The following is a 5612-nucleotide window of genomic DNA, read 5'->3' as shown; positions in this document are numbered from 1 at the left end:
TATCACATATATTTAAACAAAATCTGTCCGCATCCTCCACGAGTTTGGACTTGAATGAACCCCTGCATCAGGTTGTGAGCACACAACAAATGAATATCATACTTGCACATTAAATTCTTAATTTGTCAACGTGTACATATAATTAACTATTGCACCTTAGAGAGCAAACTGTACGGCAGCAGTGGTGCCTGGACCTTTTTCTACGTTGATAAAGTGACTCAGCTACTTAGATGACTGTGATTAGTCTGTCCGATGGATCCCAAAGGTGCACTGTAGCTCTCAAATAAAGTTCACTTTAATTGCGGCGGGGGTTTACGGTATCAACCAACTGCAAAAGCAGCCAATTATCATCTGTTGGCTCCACCATTTCAACTTTGTATGCATCATACAAAACAAGAGGCCAGAGAGCCTGTTTGTGGGGCTGAAAATATCTGGCTACAGAGGCTAATCAATGTCAAAGGCAGACATAAGAAACTGAAGCTGATGCAGTGTGTTGATGTGTCAGGAGAAGACAGGGTCACACCACTACAAAGATACAAGCAGATAAAGGGAGAGTGTGAAGGCCCCCACCAAAAAACCCCAGGGGAGTTGAGAACATGCAGGGTTGAATCTCACATTACAGACCCTCAGAGCTTTGACAGCGATGGTAGAGACAACCCCGCAGAGGCTGGAGCGCCTGGCCAACCCTCAATCTGAACCTCAGGCACACTCCAGAAAAACTTGCACCCCCCCCACCCCCAGACAGCCTGACTGGCAGCATTCGTGTTGAAAAGGATCTTTGAAAGCATCCATTAGCTGCTATAGCTAAGCGATAATCATATTGTTTCAAGGTATATAACACGTCACCAAATAAATGCTGGTCTTTGCAGGATTCATACTCTGCTATGGTGAATAATCGACTTTTACATCCTTGAATATCATCCTATGGTGAAGGAAAGCCCTCATCGGTTAGCTGGGTCCACATTGACACAGTGCACCATTGCAGCTTTTCTGCACCACACAGATTTCGTCATTGTCACAGTGTCTGTTACAGTTTGTGACTCTTCGCCACTCTTGTGCTGCTGCTCTAAATACCCTCTTCCATCAGTTCGCTCCTTCCTCAGTTCGTTACCCCAGTAAGTTGGAGAATTTGGCTGGTTCTGGATATGTGGTGCAGTCACAAGTTACAGCTCGTGACTCTTGCTGCTTCTGCCAGTTAGATTTACATCCACTGGCTTGCTACCATGGTGGCTCAACAACGCGGGCTGTGTCTCTTTCCATAAATCAGCCGGCTTCACACTGTCAGTTCATTTAAAATAATAATAAAACCAGAGTAACGATCTAACTCCTCCTGCCTCACTCTCTCTACGTTAAACACACACACACACACATACACACACACACACACTCTGTTTTCTTTTCACGCGTCATGGCTTTTGTCCCCAATTGGGAAAGACACCACCAATTAACTGGTCTTCAGTCTGAAATCTGTCCCCTAAAGTTATGTTAGATCACAGTCATTCATATATATATATATATATATATATATATATATATACATATATATATATATATATACATATATATATATGTGTGTGTGTGTGTGTGTGTGTGTGTGTGTGTATATGTATACATATATATGTATGTGTATATATGTATACATATATATGTATGTATATATGTGTGTATGTATATATGTGTTTGTATGTATATATGTATGTGTATATATATATATACACACACACGTGATCAGGACTATGCAGCGTTGAGACATAAAGCTTTCTATTTGTTTTTTTTCTATATACACTCTTCAGCTTTTCATAAACCCAGAAATAAGTGTAGGAAGTTGGAAAGGCTGTGTAGTTCCAACTCCAGATGTTACCAGATGTTCATCTGTTTCTGATTTTCTTTTTGTTTTTAGTAAATTGTTACGTGGCTAACAGTTAAACCTCCTTCCAGTCCAAACAAACAGTGTCTGTGGTTTGAAAGTAGAAATAGCGCCACTGCAACTTTTTGCTTGATTAGCAGTGAACACATGCAGGTGAACTAGCTAGCTACTATGCTGGCCATGCTAACGTAAATTGGGCTAATCTCCTAAAAAAAAAAAAAAAAAATTATATTCAAATGTCACAAATTGCAGGTAAAACAAGCAAACAAATGCCAACGCTGGAAAAAAGATAAAATGCCTCAGCAGATGAAAATGGTTTTGTAATACATTACATTTTGTCTGTCTCTATTTAAACTCTGCTGTTCTGTTTGATCTGATCTGTTTAGTCCAATACTAAAAGTCTCCAAGAAATGTCAGATTAAATCCTTTCGTTCTGTTTCAAGTTAGCCGAGGGATAAACCAGCTCGGTTTGATTTCAGTCTCATGCCTGTTTGAGTTGAGGAATCCCATGGACAATAAATCATTTGTTTGAAAGTTGGTTAACTCAATCCCAAATCGACAGATGCTAGCTGCTGTGCACACCCATGTCAAATGAAAAGGTGCTACGACCATCCATATTTTAGTCTGACGGACTTTTGCACAGTTGCTCTGAGCACTAATTTTCCTCATCTGTGAAATTTGTTGGAAATGTACCAGCGTAACAACTGTTTTTTTTGTTTTTTTTTTTAAAGCTCATGCTAAAGGCGATCATCAATACACAGTATCCAAGTGTGTGGTTGCACGTGTTAAATGTGGAGACTGAAAACAGTCGTTGAAGAGTTTTTGCAAGAACAAGCTAAGTGATGAATGAACTCAAAATGAACTGAATCTAATTCTTTTAATGGGAGGCACAACAGTTTCACTTTTGTTAGCAATACAGTAAAAAAAAATCCAATAAATTGAAGACATGGAAATAATAATTTAGTAATTGCCTTCTTTTATAGTTTTAAAGACTTAAAACTGTGGAGGAAACCGGCAAGTTAAGTTGTCACTTTAACACATCCTGCATAAAGTCACTTCATCTCTCTCCTCAGGGACTGTTGTTTAATGAAATATTAACTCAAAGCTTAAACAGACAGTTTATCAGAGACTGCGGTGGATGGCAGCACCGACAAATTGATGTGTAATTATAGCATTGGGCTGTAAAAGACTTGTCATCATCACAGAAAGCGCGCCTCTCTAATGAGTCAGCGTAGAGAGGTAGAGAGAGGGAGAGAAAGGTTTGACTTGCTGATGCCAGGAAAACAAGCGCTGAATGTTGCAGTATCAAAAGCGTGAAGAGTGGGAGACATTTGTAAGCAGCATCCCTTGTGAGGATCAAATTTGGAAAGGGAGAGGAGGAGAAACTCGTAGGACAAGGTGATTATAACTCTATCAGATAAGCTCTTTGCATTGCTGCGCTGGAGATATCATTCTTAAGCCCCATTCTCACAGGATTAGTATGACCAGGGGGAATAACCCCCTGACATCTGTCACACATCACAAGTTTCATCTAAAAAAATAAATAAATAAAAAAATTCTAGTTCTAAAATGTGCTGTCCTGCAATTTGGTTTAATACTGAGGCCTGTAAATAATTATTAAACAAAACATGTTAAGATTACTCTAACACAGACGTCATGTTGCTCTCCTTGAGACTTGCACAACAAATAGGGTCACTGCGTTGTATTGCATAGTTTATCAAGTCAACAGGACCTCTGTCCACAGGAAAGATGTGAAAATATGTGATGTGTACAAATGTATGGTTGCAGTATTGTAGTCAACTGAGACATACCAAGGTGACATCAGTAAAAAGATTCTCAATGTTGTTGTTATTGGCTGCTTGTAACTCTGTAACTGAGTTGATGTTAAGTCACAGGCAAATATCTCCAGCTGGAGTGTCTCGTTATTACGTTTGGAGTCCACAAGTTCGTTAATACTCTCAGAAGTCTGTTCATTTCCGACGGAAACCTCCATGATCCCCTTAGGCATGTGACTCTTCTCCTATTAATTTTTGGGCTGCTATTTGCATCCAGTACAATGACAAAATGAACAAGCTAACATTAGCTACAAGTGAGCTAGCAGGCTACGAATGCAGCTTGTCAGTACAAAAACACTGCATTCCATCAGTTTTCCAGTGATGCCCTTGGCGCTGGAATGCTTGAGAGATATTCCCTAGTCTTACACAGGCATTGTTTGATCATCCACCCATCCATCCTTCTAGTTTCTTTCTAACCCACCCAATTGGTAGGGGACATGTGACTTCTACTGGATTTGAGACAGAGTATTTGCATTCATCATAGTGCGTCATTCAATAAATTAAAAACAAAGGTTGATTTTATAGATGATGACAATTAACAAAAGATATAACAAAGTAAACTGAAACAGAAGGTGATGTGAGAAGTATCTATGTGTCAAAAAATACCCTCAACAAATAGTACCAATCGCTCTCTCATGGAGTTTCTGGAGCAGCTCAATTTCCCAGAAGAGATGCCCTCGCTCTTGCGGTGTTCCCTCAATGTTTCGAGCACTTGAAACAAAAGACAGTGACAGCAGTACAAGCACTTAGAGGTTTCTGAATATTTCTGAGGTACAGGGGACAGTACCAGCTGGAAAATATCCAACGGAAGCAAAAGCGTGCGTGACACTTTTAATTTTCTATTCAGGGCCTATATTTTTTTTACAAACTGAAGTACTGTGAGATTTCAATTTTATTTCATTAGAGGATTATATTTTGATTTCAAAGTTTAAAATCTAAAGTTTAGATTCTAAACCCAGTCCTGCATGGCACTTACTGTCAAGTGTGGGCATGTGAAGTTTGGTAAAAAAAAAAATTCCAGCTAACATTAATGTGGAGTTATGATGTGCCCGTGGGTTGTTTTTGTACTGTTTTATGTGTTAATATACAGTATTGATCAGTGTCTGTGGTTGCTAGCTCAAGGCATCATGTTATCCCACAACACAGTAACTGTTGATCTCGATGAAAGATTTAAAAGTCTTAAAATTCCCTTCCTGCAGTTCAACGAGATTAACCTAATGAATTTTCACGGTAAATACTTTGAAAACTTTTAATTTATAAATGACCCCAAACCAGATCTGCCATGTTTGTTTTCTTCTTTGTCTTCCTGCCTTCCACATTGTCTGAACTGCTTTCTTGTTCTGTTTGTATTTTAGTTCTGTTATCTGTGCGGTTCAGTCAAGTCAGATTTGCTCAATGGGGTCTTCCACATTTTAAAAAGCCTTTAAAGTTTTAATCATGTAGTGTTTACCAGGCTTGAGGCTGCAAGGAGGACTTTGACTTTGGGGAGGACCAAATCTAGTAGATGGCCTTTGTTGTGACTAGACTCCTTAACATGCCGAGCAATTCCAAAGTGCTCAAGGATAAAACAAAGTTCAAGGTCCATTCCTGTTCTTTTGGGTTATGACATGAATATTTAAAGAGCCGTTTATAATTACAGCAGCTTAGTCAGTTAAATGTAATTCTGCAAAGTCATGCGAGAATCTGACTTTTGTGTGAGGATGAAACGGGCGATCGGGTTTACTGTGCACGTGTCAGACAACATACATTAGAAAAAAGAAAAAGAAGGGGTTCAAAGAAGTCACACAGCGACTATCTGCTGCATTGACGCACCTACAAGTGGCGAACGCGACGTGTGTACAGCCACCCCCCCCCCCCCACCCCACTTCTACCACTAAGAGCAAAGGTGTTGCAGGAGTGTAAAGAGCCAA

The sequence above is a fragment of the Aulostomus chinensis genome, chromosome 12 (assembly GCF_037954235.1).
Source record: "Aulostomus chinensis isolate RoL2024-O1b breed Wild chromosome 12, RoL_Achi_v1.0, whole genome shotgun sequence".
Classification (NCBI taxonomy): domain Eukaryota; kingdom Metazoa; phylum Chordata; class Actinopteri; order Syngnathiformes; family Aulostomidae; genus Aulostomus; species Aulostomus chinensis.
Note: the sequence above shows the minus strand (reverse complement) of the source record.